At 48.1% G+C, this 19,938-nt stretch overlaps 1 long non-coding RNA gene across 6 annotated transcripts in view; it reads left to right on the top strand.

The window, feature by feature from the left end:
- Window positions 1-19,938, top strand: part of LOC142699153 (uncharacterized) — a 193,206-nt gene that overhangs the window by 93,387 nt on the left and 79,881 nt on the right. The window contains exon 9 of one of the 6 annotated variants that reach the window (XR_012866041.1): window positions 14,827-14,900. The exons of the other annotated variants lie outside the window; for them this stretch is intronic. This is a non-coding gene — a long non-coding RNA (uncharacterized LOC142699153). Of the gene's footprint in view, window positions 1-14,826; window positions 14,901-19,938 lie in introns of those variants that run through there. 6 annotated transcript variants of the gene reach the window in all.

A 19,938-nucleotide genomic window follows, 5' to 3' on the forward strand; every position in this document is an offset into this window, starting at 1 on the left:
TTCTTATTTTCACACTTTTTCTTCCCTATGGGGGCTGCCATTTTTTGTTCCATTTCTGTGTGTGTCGATTAACGACACACACAGACATGGAATACGGCAGCCACAGTCCCATAGGGACTGCGAACGGCTCCCGTCCCATTGACTGCCGTGTACGGCGTCTGTGTGGGAACTGCGCATGCGCCGCTCCCACACAGTCCTATTCGAAATTGGCGCCGTCCGGCGCCATTTTCCTGTGGACCGGAAGTCGCGGCTGGACAGTAATATTACTACTTCCGGTCGCGGCTTCCGGACAAGTGCACATGGAACAGCGGCAGCAAAGGGAGCGGACGGGCCGCGGCGGCAGGAGCAGGTAAGCGATTTCAATGTATGTTAGTGTTTGTGTGTGTTTACTACTGCATGTAAACCTACTACACTGTGGGTTACCTCAAAAAATGGCGACACACAGTGTAGGAGGTTAAACCTTTCAAACCCCTCGTTTATCCCGGCACTAGCCAGGATAAAGGAGGGGGGGATGCTGAGAGCTCACTAGAGCGATAGCTTTTAACCCAATGTTGCAATGCTGCAATTTTGGGAACTAGCTCCAAACAGCTCCATCTAGTGACCAAAAATGGGTAGTATTATAAATTTGAAAAAATTTATAATATTTCCTGACTCGCGAAAAAAATAAAAAAAATTTGAACAATGTTTAATCACCCACACACTAAATGTTTAAATTTTAAAAAAAAAACATGTTTTTGGGGCGACACCATGCCTTTAAACCACTAGCCGTGACCATATAAGCTACAGTGGCGTCACCACGAGTATTCTAAAGCACCACGCTTCCCAGGGTCCGCCCCTTAGAGAAGCCCAAATCCATAGCTTTAAAATAAAACCAATATATTGATTGCGTCAAAGACAGCAATATATAAAAACATAAATAGCGTTGCCAAGGACCCACCACAGCATGAAAACTTGACTCCTTAAATTTTCATGCGCCGCCACATTTGGAAACCCAACTCCAGCCCTTCTTGGAGGCCAAAATTAAAAACATCCAGGCCCACATCCGTTAAGTGAACCCCATCCTTTCCAATGTACGCGCCCCGATCCTCCAACAGTCGGTGATGAACTAACAACCCACCATTTAGGCGAATAAACTTGGCCACTGTCTTATTAATCTTAACTCTGGTCCTATTCAGCGCCGACACTGACTGCGCATTGCACCATTTTACCCGCTGTACAATTTTGGACCAGATAATCAAAAGCCCAGGATGGGTGTCTACAAAACATAAGAAGTCCCTCTTAATGGTCTTAATGAGGTTCCGCATGGGATAACTCCCGATGTCATTACCCCCTGCATGAATTATCAAGATGTCAGGTAGACCCCAGGACCTAACCGCATCCTGAAACAAAGGCCTAACCTGATCCCAGGTCAGGCCACAAACTCCGAACCAGTGTACCTCCACCTCATCCGGATCTAAACCCAAATACCTACCATTCGGACGCACACGGGCACTCCTTTCAGCCCAGTAAATATAGGAATGGCCAAGAAGCCAAACCACACATTTTGCAGAACCTGAAAGCAACAGAAAATTAGTCACACAGAAAAAGAATGACATCCCCCCCACACAAAATAAACCCAAGATAAAGAAATCAACATTCCAGCAAATGCAGCCTAACATAGGAACGAAAGCGGCTGGACTCCAAGCGGCCAATCCTCTTAACTGAAGCAGTGTCGAGCCCAAAACGAGAAGCCTCAGTAGCAGCTCCAATCCTAAAAGAACGAGAGCTGTAATCCAGATGTGAAAGGCCCAACCCTTGTACGCATTTCTTAAAGACAGCAATAAATTGATATCTGGACAACGCTGAACCATCCGCAAGCACCAGCAAAGAGGAAAATCCCTGAGGACACACAGCCATGAAATGCAGAAAACACCCCACTGGGCACGATTCCCCCTCATGAATTTAAGTCAAACAAATCTCAAAACCTTTTCCATTCCTGTCAGTTTTTGAATGATACAACATTATTCTCAACACACTATCCTGAAAAAAACACATCGGTTACTTGAATACCGCCCTGCACCCGTTTTGAGGGACTAACCAAAATTTGCCAACCCTAAAAGTCCCATAGAAAGCCCAAGAGAAAGCCAATTGAAACAACAACCTCTCATAATCTGAATGGGATATCCTGTGCAACTGAGAATAAAGTCCCTCCAACATTGCAAAAGACACGGGCCCACGCTTATCCTGCCCGACATGCCCTTTTTGAAAACCCTGCAGAGCCCGCCGTATCAAGAAATGCTTAGTAACATCCGTACAACCAATTAACTTAAAGAAAAAGGGAAGTGCCGCTATCGACTTAACAACAGAGGAAGCTGAAGATCCACTCTGCATAAGAGATAACAAAAAACAAAACATCCCCTCTAAGGCACTAAAAGGACTCCCTTGACTACACCACGAATCCTCCAGCTGGAACCATCTCACCCAGATCGTGGTATAAGCATCCCACGTAGCAGGGGCCAGCGAACGCTTCGCCCACCATATCAGACGAGCGACACCACCCTCCAAAGGTGCTCGGGGCAATAAACCAGATCCCTCTCCGCCTCTGGAGCTAGCCAACGGAAACTATCCCATTGCAATCGAGATAAAGCATCTGCAATGTCATTGGAAACTCCAGGAACATGATGAGCCCTAAATAGAATGTTCCATCTCAAACACAGCAGGACCAACTGGCGTAGCACTGTGATTACCGGGGGGGAATTGGCGGACAAACTATTAATAGCGCACACGACCACCATGTTATCACAGTAAAAAACCACAGACCGATTGGACAAAAGCTGTCCCCAAATTTCCACTGCAACAAGAATGGGAAACAACTCCAGAAAACAAAGATTACCCATCAAACCACACTCCCTCCACTCTAGTGGCCAAGTACCAACACACCATTTTCCCTGAAAATATGCCCTGAAACCGATAGAAGCGGAAGCATCAGTACACAATTGCATCTCCACATTCGAAACTCCCTCTGCAATCCATAATGATCGCCGTTATATTCTACCAAAAAGGAATCCCAAACCCTCAAATCCGCCTTATGCTCCTTGCCAAGGCGAATAAAACAGTGGGGACATCTAACACAAGCAGTTGCTTGTGCTAAGCGCCTACAAAAAACATGGCCCATGGGCATAATTCTACAGGCAAAATTGAGTTTCCTCAATAAAGATTGCAGGAGCCGCAGGGTGATTTTTGTTCTCACCAGAGCCTCCTGCACCGTTGCTCGCAGATGAATACGTTTTGCCTCTGGCAACCTACATTCCATTGCCTGGGAATCAATTTCAATTCCCAAAAAACAGATCGTAGTGGTTGGTCCTTCGGTTTTTTCAAACGCCAACGGAACCCCAAAGTCAACAAAAACATCCATCATTGCCCATAACAATATTGCACACGACGGCCGAGCCGCAGGGCCCACACAAAAGAAGTCATCCAAATAATGAATAACTGCTTTAGAGCCGGCTCGTTCATGGACCACCCACTCCAAAAACGTGCTGAAGGCTTCGAAATAGGCACAAGAAATAGAGCACCCCATAGGAAGGCACCTATCAATATAAAAAAGGCCATCAAACGAGCACCCCAGCAAGTGCATGGATTCTGGGTGCACCGGCAAAAGGCGAAATACAGACTCCACATCCACCTTAGCCATAAGCGCCCCTTGCCCCGCCGTCCTAACCAAATGAACCGCCTCATTAAATGACGTACCGAACGCAGATTATTAGCCATCAAAACACCCACCCCCGGGGAGAACGGAATCCTAAATCCGTCCCCAAAACCGTTCAATAACAGCTGCGCCCTCTCATTGTCGGGGTACCTCTTTAGCCAAGGCGTCATAGCATCGAGGTTTACTGGACTCACCTCCTTTAGCAGAACCATCCCCTGGCTTCGCCGTGCCTCCTCGTGCCCGCTTAAAACACTTGAAGATGGGGTGGTTACCACCCCCACACCCGGCACATTCGTATCTATAGACACAATTAGTTCCCCATTTACAGGTGCTCTCGTTGTAGAGTCAGCAGACCCCTTTCTTAAAACTCCCCGATGAACCCGCTGATCTAGACCCGCCGGGTGACGACTGAAAGGGGTTATGCAAACTCGCGACTTCAACATGACCCCCCTGACCAGCCCCCTTTGGTGTAGTCATAAGGTGCAGCCAAAAGCTTATGTCCTTATGATCCCACCGCAGGGATGACTGAACCGCCATACGCTGACGAAACTGCTCATCATATTTAAGCCAAGCAGTACCCTCATACGTTCTATAAGCCTCCCAAATAGAATTCAAGTAATAAAATAAACCGGAACAATGTTCTGGGCATTTCTCCAATATAACGCTAGCCATGATGGAAAAAGCTTGTAGCCAATTCCCAAATGTGCGCGGAATCAGCCTATACCGTCTTCTCTCATCATCCTCCTCCTTACAATGTTCCTTGCCCTTTTCCCACCGTTCCACACTAAATCGCTCCAACGGCAATAAAGTAAAAATATCCAAATTCTCCCTTTTCCAAATATTTTCACGGAGCTCTGGCTTTAAGTGGGTCCCTAATGGTCCTTCAAAGCGAATGTACATGCTCCCCTTTGCAGTATCCGAAACTGGCAAGGGCTTATTAGCCCCATCTACCTTCTCCGTCTGGACCCCGGCATCTAAGGCGTTAAATGACGAAGAGCCTGCCTCAGCACTCGCAGTACTCTCCCTACGAGCACCCCCCTCTAACTGTCCCTGCACTGACCAAGCTCCAATGGGACCTGCTAGCTGTGACCCACGAGAAGTATCAACTGAAGCTAACAACTGACGTAACCCATCTAACAAATTTCCCCAAACTCCACTCGTGACTGACAAATCCCCCGTAGAACCGCAACCTACAGGTACTTGCCCCACTAGACTACTCTCATGACCTGCCTAAGTAGAGTCGTGTGTTAGTGAACCTTCACTTATCCCTTCCTATCCCTCCACTCCCATCTTTTAGAAAAGACACGTGACACCGAGGTTGGATGTGAAATGGCCACAGCAGCCGTTTATTAATTTCACAGTTTTATAAAATACCATTTAAATCCGAAACATTCGGATAACTAATTAGGAATCCAACCAGAGAATTCCTTCTAATAATTCACATGACCCAACATGGGTCAGAATCATAAATAACAATTTAACGTTAACATTAATCCGAGCAGGGGAAGTCCTTGAAGCCATTTTAGATATTCCTTTTTAAACACCCCGAGTTAGCCATCTGCAACCACCACCAACCAATTACCTCCAGCCGTAAACCAGCTCGGAGGCACCGCTCACCTCTGCAGATGGCTCCAACCACCAGAAGACCACTTCAAAGGGATAACACCCGATGAAGTCTTCAACCATGTACCTTTTTTGGGGGACGCATACCCCCGATGCGACCCCCCCACCATTTTGTACTGACTGACCTCAAGGACTCCCCCCGCCAGCTGCTATGACACCTGGACCTACTCCGAATGAAAATAAAAACAACATGTTAGATAAGCACACAGTAAAAGCAAAGCACTCATAGACGTACTCACATAAAGACCACAAGGGATCAACAAACAAAGGGCGGGAGGGTGGGAGCTTATACTAGTATGTGTTACTCCTCCCGCTGCTTCCGGCTCAATGCCGAAAGCAGCGGGAAACCTGGTAACGGCCCCCTAACTCCTCCCTCCTCTCATCCTCCACCCCCTACCTCTCCCTCATAGTTAACCCTTTCCCTACTAGGTCTGTCATGGAGGCTTCCCTCCTAAGCCTTGCAGTCTGCGTCCAGCCTCTTCTTGACCTGCCTAAGTAGAGTCGTGTGTTAGTAAACCTTCACTTATCCCTTCCTATCCCTCCACCCCCACCTTTTAGACAAGACACGTGACACCGAGGTTGGATATGAAATGGCCACAGCAGCCGTTTATTAATTTCACAGTTTTATAAAATACCATTTAAATCCGAAACATTCGGATAACTAATTAGGAATCCAACCAGAGAATTCCTTCTAATAATTCACATGACCCAACATGGGTCAGAATCATAAATAACAATTTAACGTTAACATTAATCCGAGCAGGGGAAGTCCTTGAAGCCATTTTAGATATTCCTTTTTAAACACCCCGAGTTAGCCATCTGCAACCACCACCAACCAATTACCTCCAGCCGTAAACCAGCTTGAAGGCACCGCTCACCTCTGCAGATGGCTCCAACCACCAGAAGACCACTTCAAAGGGATAACACCCGATGAAGTCTTCAACCATGTACCTTTTTTGGGGGACGCATACCCCCGATGCGACCCCCCCACCATTTTGTACTGACTGACCTCAAGGACTCCCCCCGCCACAGCGAAACAGGCCTTGACCACCTTAAGCCTGTGAGTTTCCGCCACACCACCACCGCCCTTTCAATTCCCTCTGTTATTGCCAGGCTCCACAGATTGATCCCAACCTCGGTCAAATGAACCCCATCACTCCTCCAGTAGTTCCCCACTCCTGACTCCAAATCTCTGTGCCGCACGCAAATGCCCCCATTTTTGGCTACAAAACGGGACACCGCCCGATTAACTTTAATGCGAGCCTTATTGACTCGTTCCACTGACCTAGCCAGTCGCCAATGTTTCCTTGGGACAATGTCCGACCACACTATCACCAACCTGGGATAAGAAACCCACAAACACAACATATCATGTTTAATATCCCGCACCAACTCACGAAAGGGGCGGACCCCCAAGTCATTCTCACCCACGTGCAATACCAAGACCTCTGCAACCCTATCCAGCCGGGAATATGTCTGGAATTCCGCTAACACCCTGCTACATGACATACCTCTAAATCCCAGCCAATGCAAAACCGCATCCTGCCGCGGAATGCGCAACTGGCGACCATCCGGGCAGACGTCCGCCCTCAAAGCCCCCCAATGCACGTAAGAGTGGCCCAACAACCACACCAGACATGGAGGCGTATCTGAAACGGAAAAGAAAATTAGATACCAACACACAAACATTTTTCAACCGCTAACAACATGACTCATAACAGATGGGGGCGGACATAAAACCTAAATCTGTTGGACTCCCAATGACCGATGTGCCGCACCCCTTCATCATCCAACCCCCAGCGCCCTGCTTCTGTTGCTGCGCCAATCCTGAAGGAATGAGATGAATACGGGCCCGCCGCGACACCGACCGCCGCCAAACATTTTTTAAATACAGCTCCAAATTGAAATCTGAACAAAAATGACCCATCCTCGTGACATAACAATGGCAACTCTGGAGACCCCCCTCGTGGCTCAAAACCCCACATGCAAGCGACCGGGCACATAGCCGAACCAGGGAGGGCGAACAAAACTATCAGCTTTCCCTTTCCCAATTGGTCAGTTTTTGACCGGCGCAACCATACCTCGAGCCGATCCGCATATAGGCTCACCTCCCCCAGTCTCAACCCCCCTGCCCGCTTGGTACTAGGCGACACCAGCTCGCCAATTCTGAATGCCCCAAAGAACGCCAAAGAAAATGCGAACCGAAACAACTCCATCTCGGCCGAAGAACGACAGACCGATGCTAATGATCCGCCCAAAGAGCTAAGAAGAGAAAACGACACAGGCCTTCTACAATCCGCCTCGACCCTACCTCGGCGCAGACCCTTCAAAGCCTGTCCCACTAAAAATTCCTTAGATATATCCCGAAAGCCCCGCAACTTAAAACCAAATGCTACCGCAGACATGAAACGATTAACCTTTGCCAAAGAAAACCCCGCCTCCCAGGCGTCCCCTACCAACCTGTCTCTATCCGTGTTGAGTCTCTATCCGTGTTGACGTCACCCAACTCTCTTACCCACTCCTCCCACTGCCTCCAACAAGCAGAATAAGCACTCCACGTTGTGCGCGCTAAAGACCTTTCCACAAATCGTTCTACGGGACCGAGACCAGATCCCAGAGATGTTCCGGACAAGCCAAACCGAGACGGTCCGCTCCCGGTGCCAATTGCCGAAACTGGTCCCACTGCGAGCGAGAAAGAGCATCAGCGATACAATTCCGTACCCCCGGCACATGAACCGCCACCACACACGCGTTCAATGACAAGCACACCAACACTAAATGTCGCAACAACTGAACTACCGGCGGAGATGATGCCGTGATGTTATTAATGGCCAGCACCACCCCCATGTTGTCGCAGTAAAAACGAACCTTCTTATCCCTGAGCCTGTCCCCCCAAATGGTCGCCGCAACCACGATGGGGAACAGCTCGAGCAGGGCCAGATTCTGCGTGAGTCCACTGGACACCCAGCTAGCCGGCCATTGACCTGCGCACCACGGACCTCCCCCGTACGCTCCAAAACCGCCCGCCCCCGCCGCATCCGTAAAAATATTTAAATCACTCGTATCCTGTGCCGGAGCCATCCATAGCGAGCGACCGTTATACTGGCCCAAGAAGTTATCCCATACCTGCAGATCAGCTCGATGCTCCTCCTTGAGCCGCACAAAATGATGTGGCGCACGCACCCCCGCCGTTGCCGCCGCCAAACGTCTACCAAATACCCTCCCCATTGGCATAATCCGGCAAGCGAAATTCAACTTCCCCAGCAACGACTGAAGCTCACGCAGCGTAATTTTCTTTAACCTACAAGCCCGGCGTACCTCCTGAATCAAAGCCCCCAACTTATCCGCAGGAAGACGACACTCCATTGCCACCGAGTCAATTTCAATACCCAAAAAGCAAATAGTCGATACCGGGCCCTCAGTCTTTTCTGGCGCCAAAGGGATCCCAAAATCCCCCGCCACCTTCTGCAATGCATGAAGCAAATTACCGCAAACCGGCGAACCCCCCGGGCCGACGCACAAGAAATCGTCCAAGTAATGTATCAAAGAGTCGACCCCAGCTACTCCCTTCGTCACCCACTCAACGAAGCTACTAAACGCCTCGAAGTATGCGCAAGAAAGGGAACATCCCATCGGAAGGCACCTATCCACGTAAAAAGCCCCATTCCAAAAACAACCCAACAGCCGTTGGCTCTTTGGATGAACTGGCAACAACCTGAAAGCCGCCTCGATGTCGGTTTTTGCTAACAGCGCGCCGGGACCCGCAGTCCGAACTAACCCCACCGCCTTATCGAATGAGGTATACACTACGGAGCACAACTCGTGATCAATCCCGTCATTCACTGACGAACCCCTGGGAAACGATAAATGCTGAATCAAACGAAATTTCCGAGGCTCGCACTTTGGAACAATACCCAACAGGGACACCACTAAATCTTTTGTTGGCTGATCAACAAAAGGCCCCGCCATACGACCCAACGAAACCTCTTTAAACAATTTTTCCGACACGACCTGAGCATGCAAATAGGCCGACTTAAGGTTCCTCCGCGTAACCGGGACCTCATAAGGAGGCGGAGGAATAATAAACCCAACACAAAACCCTTCGTAAAGTAACATGGCCGCCGCCCTATCCGGATACTCATTTAGATAAGGGACCATCCTTTCCACCCTCACCGGTGACAACCCCTTGACTAACCGAGGAGGACTGGTTCCCTGACCTCTTCTTTCGCATACATTTTGCAGCCCCGTGGGATGCACCATTACACTCTGAACACACGTGCTTGAACTTGCACGTGGCCCCGAACTTACACTGGCCATCGTTGAATTGCCAGCAGAATCCCAGCTTTGCCCCGACGCCTTGCCCGACCTGACTGGACTGGCCTCCCTGGCCGACGCTCCCGGGAAAGGACTGCCTAACCGGAGCCGTAACCCTTAACCAGAGAGCAATATCCTTCTGGTCCCACCGAATCGCCGGCCGAACCGCTTTCCGCTGACGGAATTGCTCGTCGTATCTTAGCCACGCCTGCCCCCCATATGCCCTATGAGCCTCCCCAATGGCATCAAAATAGCAAAACAACGCCGAACAATTTTCCGGCGCCTTTTCCCCTATCACACTGGCTAATATCGCAAACGCCTGCGACCAATTGACGAGCGTCTGCGGGATAAGCCTATACCGCCGACGTTCCTCCTCATCCTTCTTACTCTCGTCCCGCTTTCTCTTATCCAAATTGAATTTAGCAAGCGGCAGGAGAGAAAAAATCTCGACATATTCGTCCTTCCATATCCACTCACGCACCTCCTGCTTTAAATGCGCCCCCAATGGACCTTCGAAGCAAACATACACCTCCCCACGAGCACGATCATCAATAAGCACCCTATCGCCTTCCTTTTGGGCCTCGGTCTGTACTGACACCGCGACCGCCTCTTTTGCCCCCATCCCGGGCCGCGCCTGTAACGATTCCACTTCCCGGGGGCCTTCCCAAACTACCGCCGGGGACACCTCCGTAACTACTGGAGCCTCCGCCTTATCTAGACGCCCGACCAGCTCCCGCAAGCAACCCACTAAGTCCGCTAGACCCGCGTCGTCACGCCCGACCGCGCCGCTACCGGCCGCCGACGCTACGCTAGCAGCCCCCCCGCCGACACCCGACATAAAAATCGCAGGATATGACAAAGACGGAGTTATGCACTCACCGGGCTGCACAGGCGCTGTGTTCCCGTCAGCCGGACCATCCTGACCTCGCCGATAAACGTCCAGTTCACCTTCCTCCAGCTCCTCTCTCGCAGACGACTGGCCATCCCACCGACATCTCCTACACGGGAACGACGACGCACTGACAGATGGGCCGGCAACCTGCCGCCCGACCGCTGGGACCCAGACACCCGATCGGACCTGTTGCATCGTCGTCGCTGCAGCTCTAGGTGTCCGTCTAGACGATCCCGATGAAGCCTGCCCCCTGGCCGGAGCATCACCAGGCGGGGCGGCCGTAGATTGTCCTCCAAATCTTGCATCCGATGGGGGAGGGGTGACAGGGAGCCCGGCCTGCGACTCCCTGATTACCGCCGGACCCCGTCGCGGCTGGGGATTCCTGCCAGGACGCAGGGCCTGGGAAGAGGCGGCCCCCCCAGCTGCCTGGCCTGCAGCGTCCTTTGTAGGGCTCCCTCTGCGACGCCGCGTCCGCGGGACCACCTCAGGGCTGAGGCGTTCTGGAGGGCGGGACCGCCGGGAGCGACGGGTAGACCCGGCCTGAGTCACCGTCGCCCCTGGCGACGCTCTCTGCCTCCTCTGAGCAGGAGCGGGTGTTGCCGACTCCCCCCCCGCCGCCATATTACTGCTAGGAAGGGGGCCAGGGGAGGGGAGCCTGTCCCCTTCAGCAACAGACCTCGGGTGCCGTGCCTGACGTGGCGACGATTCGGCGTCCGGGATCCTGGTGAGTGCCGCCACGGTCTCCTCCAACCACCCGGGACCGTGGTGAACAGCTGCAGCACGCAGCCGCGCAAGTATGTCGGCCTTCGACATGGCACAGAGCGGGACAACGGAGGAGCTTATACTAGTATGTGTTACTCCGCTCAGTGCCGAAAGCAGCGGGAAGCCTGGTAATGGCCCCCTAACTCCTCCCTCCTCTCATCCTCCACCCCCTACCTCTCCCTCATAGTTAACCCTTTCCCTACTAGGTCCGTCATGGAGGCTTCCCTCCTAAGCCTTGCAGGCTGCGTCCAGCCTCTTCTTTACTAAAATTACTGCCCACGTGTATGGTGTGTAAGCGCCGTGACTCACCAGAAGGCTGCCCGTCGCCAAACACTAACGGGGCTGTCCGTCCTGAATCCACCAAAGCCGTCTTCTGACCGAGCATCCAAGGCACCCAGAGTGCCCGCCGCAAAGCATCGGCCGCTTCTACACCGGACTCCCATCATGACGACACCTGGAACAACAAATAAACAAACAAACGAAACACCTGCCACCTGGTCAACGTCACCCTCAGGAGGCGCTGGATGATGCAAATGTTGTACATATTCAGAAGTCAGTGCAGACCTACCACTACTGCTGCTATAACGAAAATGGCCAGGAGGTGGCGCAGGCCTGCCACCACGATGTAATAATTTTCCTGAACAGCAGGTGGCGCCGGCCTACCACCGACACTGCAATGTTCCGAACGGCGACTAGATGGCGCCAAATCACCCATGCTAACGGGTGTACTATGCACACTGGCCCCTGACCCAGCAGATGGCACTCTAGCAGCGCTGAAGGCACTCACCGTGACAGCCGCAGAGTCCTGGCTTGCTTCCGGCCCCACAGAAGAACTCCTGACAGGCTCCCTGAACGAGCCCACCACACTGGAAAGGAGGGGGACTGCTCCCCGCCGCTGCACCACCGCTTCCCTCAACGTCCATCTCCACGTCGCTCCTCAGGCACACGGACTGTGCTGCGCTGACCCCGACTGGACACCCGGCGAACCGCACCTCGGCCTCTCACTCCAGGCCTCTCCACTGCTGCCGCCGCTCCCGACACCGCCATGGCTCCAGTCCCCGACACCGGAACAACGCCACCGTCGCCAGCCACCGGATCTGTCACACCAGGGACCACTACCGCGGAAACAGGTAAGGGGGGAGTCACACTCCTCCGTCTGCGCCGGGGGGCTGGGGAAGCAGAGGGGCTCAAGCGTTCAAGAGGACTGGGAGGACGCCCCGCCGGGTAGCCTGCTAAAGCCCCTAGCTGCTCCTGGACACACTCCAGCCTATTATCAGCTGCCTGCTCCCTAACCCTAGCAATTAACTGCTCTAAACCCTCCATAACTCTAGGCCCTAAAACTGACCAGAAAACAGCTACCCTGACACTGGCTGCACACCTCTATTCTTGACAAAATTTTTCAAGCCATAACATGGCTTCCCTGCTTATCCCACTATATATACATCCCATTAACTCCACCCCCAATGCTCACAACCCCCTAGCACAATTCCTGACTCAAACCCACCCACCAACCTATAACCAAAATACCCCTCTAAATGACCCCTTGCAGGTCCAGACCCGTCATGACCGCCCTCTGCCCAGCTCTGCTTAGCTCTGGGCTCACATTATAAGTGGCCTATCGTCTACATAATATGATCGGCGCTGTAATATAGATTACAGCAGTGTTTTTTATTTAGAAAAACGATCATTTTTAAGGAGTTATGACCTATTTTAGCTTCATGCTAATGAGTTTCTTAATGGACAACTGGGCGTGTTTTACTTTTTGACCAAGTGGGCATTGTGGAGAGAAGTGTATGGCGCTGACCAATCAATGACCAATCAGCGTCATACACTTCTCCCCATTCATTTACACAGCACATAGTGATATAGCTATATCGCTATGTGCAGCCACATAAACACATTATAACGTTACTCAAGTGTCCTGAAAGTGAATTTACATTACCTCCAGCAAGGACGTCATGTCTATTCACAATCCTGACACTTATGTAGCATCTCTGTGATATTTACAGCAAGGCTATCTCGTTTTAAATGACATGTTACATCTTACAGGTCTTTACCACTTTGGAATTTTTCTCAGACCCTCTCTCAAAACTTAGCTTCTTGTCCACAATACGCTCTTTGTCCACCATTACGTGATCCACTGAAACCAAATATCACAAATTCTCGTCTGTGGATCTTGTCCCCTATATTGGTGGACAGGTAAATTCCCAGAGGAGCCACACCACAGAATAATAAGCCACAAAAGGTTAATCTGTACAAACCATCTAGTCAGGCGGGGTATTAACCTACTGGCTTTACTGGCAGAGCTTATAATCCACCCTTTGCCACCCAAACAAGCCCAAGTTGTCCTTTAAAATAGAGAACAAATCCACATCCGTCAACACATTTGTGCTTGACTACGCAGCCAAACATGAAGGTGACTCACCATTCACAGGAATCCTGGCATCACCCAAGGGTGCCTCCAAGATTGTTCCAGCAGCTGGACGACCAGTCTCTTGACCGTGGTCAACTGCAGATCCCAATGATGCAATAGGAGGCAGTCTTCGTCCGTATCCTATGACAACGGTCTTTCCCACCAATCGCATTGAGGGGGCAATAAACTCCCTTTGGAGTCTACACCTGTCTCACCACTGATGCTACCGACTGCCCTCCATAGTCTGCCTGCACTTTATAACCACAGGACTGCTCCTTCCACCACACCTCGAGCCATCCATGCCCCTACTGCTTCCTCAGGGACAGAGCAGAACCCTGCCTCATGGACCTGTTAGATGAGGTTGCAATGTAAGGACTGACTCCTCCTTCCTCTACACGAGCGCTGTCCCACATCCCCGGACCACTTTACTGCAAGCCGGGAACTTCCGGCCATGCCACATGCAGGGAAGGGTGGCTGGAGAAACTATTTTTAGAGGATAACACATCCTTTTAAAAAGCACGGGACAACAATAACAGTCCATAAGTTTTTGGAAAGGGCTCTTCAGCTCCTTTGCTTTTGGAAAATGGACTCCCTTAAAAAGTGGATTTCCATGCCGTTGCATCCACTTCACCACTGAGAACCCTGTGTGGTAACAATCCTGAATCTTTTTGGAGAACTGTTGCCTACTAGGCACAGGTAACCCTTTATAACGACTCAGAAAAAATAATTGTGTTAACCATTTAAGATTACATTGATAATAAACATTAATTTAAAATATATATAAGCAATATACACATAAGCTCCATAATTCTAGGCACCCAAGGGGCCTTACAATAGAATACACTTGTTATTCTAATTTTGACCATAAAATTGGGTTTTGCCATACAGTACAGGAAAGGGGGGGGGCATGTTATTTTGTTTCATTTTTGAGGGGTTAACCCGACGGAAACCTCCGACGGAATCCCTCAACGGAAGGGCAACGGTGATGTGAACAGGTCCTTAGTGTCGTCTTTTTCTTTATTTTCTATTTGTACATTATACCTGAGATAAATAATTATGGCCCTAGTGTGTTATACATAAAAGTGTCTATAACATGTATCAGGAACATATTATCACACCTTTGATTCTTTACAGATGACTGATCCCAGTGAGAAGAAGGAACGTGACATGTAATCCTGTCAGCAGCAAGAAAGGAATCACAAGACAGGTAATTAATATTTATATTAATTACTGATAACACTCAGGCTAGATATGAGTTCTAGACCCGCAGAGGTGTGATAGTATCTTCCTGATAAATCAGAATATATGTGTTTTTAACATGTATATCTTCTATAGACAATATCTAGTATAACACAACCATATCTCAGGTACAGAGGTGAGGAACATGTCTATTATTTTACCCTCCGTTCTTTAAAGTCAGAAATCCACCTTTTATTTCCAATAGAATAAAATTGTTATGGTCCTTTTGACCATAAAATTTGGCATGAGGGGAGGCTAGTGAGGGCGAGTAACGTATTTGACCTTGCATTGTTACTGGCAGTATGATGACAAGAAACCCAGGTTTGATGCAGGTTTCTTTTAGTAGGCCGGTAATGTTTGCAAAACGACCAAAAGGAAATACAAAAAACTGTTCTTAGCAGATAGGCACAGTCACTTAAAATATTACACAAAATGGCGGCAATTTCAGGCAATGCAGGAAATGGGGTTTTACCAGCTTGGTTTCCTTGGGACAGAGCTCGGACTCTTCCCTGATACAGGGGTAACCCATCGTCTCAGCAACTAAATTACAGGGAGGCTTCACGCAACTTCCACTTGTTACATCCAATGCTGCCTCTTTCACAGCAATCATCTGTGGGGAGGTTCCTGCACTCCACCGCCACAGCAATGGGCCCTCTCTGGCTTCAGGGCCTACTCAGCCCTGCTGGCACAATAGTTGCTGATTTATGGGTCGCAGCCCTAGCACCAGAACCCATTAGGTGGGATCAGTCACCTTTTATCAAATTTAAAAACAGCCCCTTTGTAAGTTATTCAATGTTCCGACATTGATTACTTGCCCATACTACACTGTTTTTGCACACTAAAGTAAATATTAAAGACTGTGCCCGAGCCGGTATTCCCGGTGCCTGCAATAAACAGGGTTAGCCACCATTTTCTGAACAGTGTTACATAGCAGTGAGCTTTGCTGACGTGAGCATCTGCACAGCTCAGAACATGTAAGCACAGGTAAGCTAAACCTATTTAGCCTTGAGAAAAGACGACTAAGGGGGGACATGATTAACTTATATAAATATATAAATGGCACATACAAAAAAATATGGTCAAATCCTGTTCCATGTAAAACCCCCTCAAAAAACAAGGGGGCACTCCCTCCGTCTGGAAAAAGAAAGGTTCAACCTGCAGAGGCGACAAGTCTTCTTTACTGTGAGAACGGTGAATTTATTGAATAAACTACCGCAGGAGCTGGTCACAGCAGGGACAGTAGATGGCTTTAAAAAAGGCTTAGATAATTTCCTAGAACAAAAAAATATTAGCTCCTATGTGTAGAAATTTTTTACTTCCCCTTTCCCATCCCACTTCCCCTTTCCCATCCCTTGGTTGAACTTGATGGACATGTGTCTTTTTTCAACCGTACAAACTATGTAACTATGTAACTATATAAGGTCCTGTGACTAAAACAACACATAAAAATGCTTCCTGGCCACTAGGTGGCAGCATCGCAATGGAAGTATATATGCATATAGTGACGGCTCATCTCCTCTAGTCCAGGACCCAGTGGCGGTTAAGTAGACTATAGGCCCTGGGCTGTTCCACAAGCTTGGGCCCCCTTCTTGTCATCAGTGTATCGCAAAATTCCACTCTTCCGTCATAATCATCTTCGGATAGCTCCTGAACTAGACGTATTTTATAAGGATGATAATAATCCCTCCTCAAAATTCGACGGACTGATGTGGCGCTGATATCATTTTGTTGTGCTCCATACGAGACAGATGTTTAAGGGTGTGTTCACACGGCCTATTTTCATCCGTTTTTTGTCCGTAAACGGCCGAAAAATCGGAAGTAGAACGCCTCCAAACATCTGCCCATTGATTGCAATGGGAAGAACGGCATTCTATTCCGACGGGCCTTTTTTTTTACACGGTCGTGAAAATGAAGTGCAGGTCACTTCTCGGGACGTTTTTGGAGCCGTTTTTCATAGACTCTATTGAAAACCGCTCCAAAAGCGGCCGTAAAAAACGCCACAAAAATCGCGAGTGGCTCAAAAAACGCCTGAAAATCAGGAGCTGTTTTCCCTTGAAAACAGCTCCGTATTTTCAGACGTTTTTGAGTTTGCATGTGAACGTACCCTAAGGGTCATCATGTACATTGAGCAGAACATCTAAAGCTTTTTCATCATTACTAGCATGTTTTGGTCTTCCGGATCTTGGTGCGTCTTTAATTGAACCACTTGTTTCGAAACGATGAACAGTTCTTTTAACAGTTGACAATGAAATTGGATCACGGATAGGATAAGTGGCATTGAATAAAGCCGCTACTTCTTGATAGGATCTTATTTTTTCTTCGCCATACCCTCTCATCAATAAAGTGATCCTTTCCGTTTCGGTCAAATGCATTTTGTGATATGACAATAGAAATGTACAAAAATGAAAATTACTCTCCGAATTAGCGCTCTCTGAAATTCATAGACTAGGTCCATTTTGTATCGCCGAGACCGATTGTAATAATACGTAATTTAAAGTCACCTTGATGTGACATTCCTAAGCTCGCACATGCACACGTGCCCACACACATTTAGGATTTTACCCGAGCGGTACATTCTGGGCAATGCAAACACCGGCGGTAGCCGATAATGACAATGATAACTTTAAAGTTAAATATATAAGCGGCATTGTTTTCAAATTGAAAAGCGCTTTCAAATGAGCCCCACTCGACCCCCGTGCCATTTAAGATTTTGCTAACCCTGACCACCCCACCGCCCCCAAGGGTGTTTTTTTTTCTTTTCAATAAACTGGTAGATTTTATGACCCCATTAAATCCCACCAAATTTCAACCCTCTACCTCGAGCCGTTCAAAAGTTATAAGGGTGTTTCGGAACTTTTGGTGGCCACTGTATAGACTCATTACACAGAGTGATCTATTTCCAGCATTTTTGGCTTTTAACCCCTTAAGGACGCAGCATAGATTGGGCCTTAAGGCTCAGAGCCTATTTTTTAAATCTGACATATTTCACTTTATGTGGTAATAACGTAGGAATGCTTAAACCTATCCAAGCGATTCTGAGACTGTTTTCTCATGAGACATTGGGCTTTATGTTAGTGGTAAAATTTGGTCGATATATTCAGTGTTTATTTGTGAAAACTGGCAAAATTTAGAGAAAAATTTGAAAAATAGAATTTTTCAGAATTTAAATGCATGTGCTTGTAAAACAGACGGTTATACCAGCCGAAATAGTTACTAGTTCACATTTCCCATAAGTCTACTTTAGATCTGCATAGTTTTTAGAGCATTATTTTATTTTTCTTGGACGTTACAAGGCTTAGAACATAAACAGCAATTTCTCATATTTTTAAGAAAATTTCAAAAGCCTTTTTTTTAAGGTACCTGTTCAGTTCTGAAGAGGCTTTGAGGGGCCTATGTATTAGAAACCCCCATAAAACACCCCATTTTAAAAACTAGACACCTCAAAGTATTCAAAATAGCATTTAGAACGTTTTTTTAACCCTTCAGGCATTTCACAGGAATTAAAGCAAAGTGGAGGTGAAATTTGCAAATTTCATTTTTCTTGCTGAATTTCAATTTTATTCTATTTTTTTTCTGTAACAAAGAAGGTTTTACCAGAGAAACACTACTAAATATGTATTGTCCAGATTCTGCAGTTTTTAGAAATGTCCCACATGTGGCTCTAGTACGCTCGTGGAATAAAACACAAGCCCCAGAAGCAAAGAAGCACCTAGTACATTTTGGTGCTTCTTTTTTATTAGCATATATTTTAGGCAGCATGCCAGGTTTGGAGAGGTGTTGAGGTGCCAAAACAGTAGGAATCCCCCAAAACTGACCCCATTTCGGAAACTGCACCCCTCAAGGAATTAATTTTGGTTATTGTTACCATTTTGACCTGGTAGTTTTTTCACAGCGCGTATTTGAATTGGGCTGTGAAATTAAAAGAATGACAATTTGTCCAATAAGATGTCATTTTTGATCAGAATTTCTTATTTTCACAGGGAACAAAATGCCCCATTTGGTGCCCAATTTGTCCTGAGTGCGGCAATACCCCATTTGTGGTGATAAACTGCCGTTTGGGCCCATGGGAGGACTCAGAAGGAAAGGAGCGCTATGTGTTCTTAGGAGTCCAGATTTTGCTGGATTGGTTTTCAGGTGCCATGTCGCATTTGCAGAGCCTCAGAGGTATCAAAGCAATGGAAACCCACCAAAAGTGACCCCATTTTGGAAACAAAACCTCTCAAGGAATTTATTTATGGGTGTTGTGACCATTTAGACCCCACAGTTTTTTCACAGAACTTATTTGAATTGGGCTGTGAATTAAAAAAAAAAAACTTTTTTCCAATAAGATGTAGTTTTGGCTCAAAATGTCTTATTTTCACAACTAATAAAATACCCCATTTTGTTGCCAAATTTGTCCTGAGTGCGGCAATACCCTATTTGTGGTGATAAACTGCCGTTTGGGCCCATGGGAGGGATTAGAAGGAAAGGAGTGCTATGTGTTCTTTGGAGCCCAGATTTTGCTGGATTGGTTTTCAGGTGCCATGTCGCATTTGCAGAGCCCCAAAGGTATCAAAGCAATGGAAACCCACCAGAAGTGACCCCATTTTGGAAATTACACCCCTCAAGGAATTCATTTATGGGTGTTGTGACCATTTAGACACCACAGTTTTTTCACCGAATTTATTTGAATTGGGCTGTGAATTTAAAAAAAATTAATTTTTTCCAATAAGAGGTAGTTTTGGCTCAAAATTTCTTATTTTTACAAGGAATAAAATACCCCAATTTGTTGCCCAATTTGTCTTGAGTTCGGCAATACCCCATTTGTGGTGATAAACTGCCGTTTGGGCCCATGGGAGGGCTCAGAAGGAAAGGACCACCATGTGGCCTACTGGGAAGTCATGTGTGCAGAAGCCTCTGAGGTATCAGTACAGTTGAAACCCCCGAGAAGTGACCCCGTTTTAAAAATGACACCCCTTAAGGAATTCATCTAGAGGTGTAGTGAGCATTTTGACCCCACAGGTATTG

The sequence above is a fragment of the Rhinoderma darwinii genome, unplaced genomic scaffold (assembly GCF_050947455.1).
Source record: "Rhinoderma darwinii isolate aRhiDar2 unplaced genomic scaffold, aRhiDar2.hap1 Scaffold_138, whole genome shotgun sequence".
Classification (NCBI taxonomy): domain Eukaryota; kingdom Metazoa; phylum Chordata; class Amphibia; order Anura; family Rhinodermatidae; genus Rhinoderma; species Rhinoderma darwinii.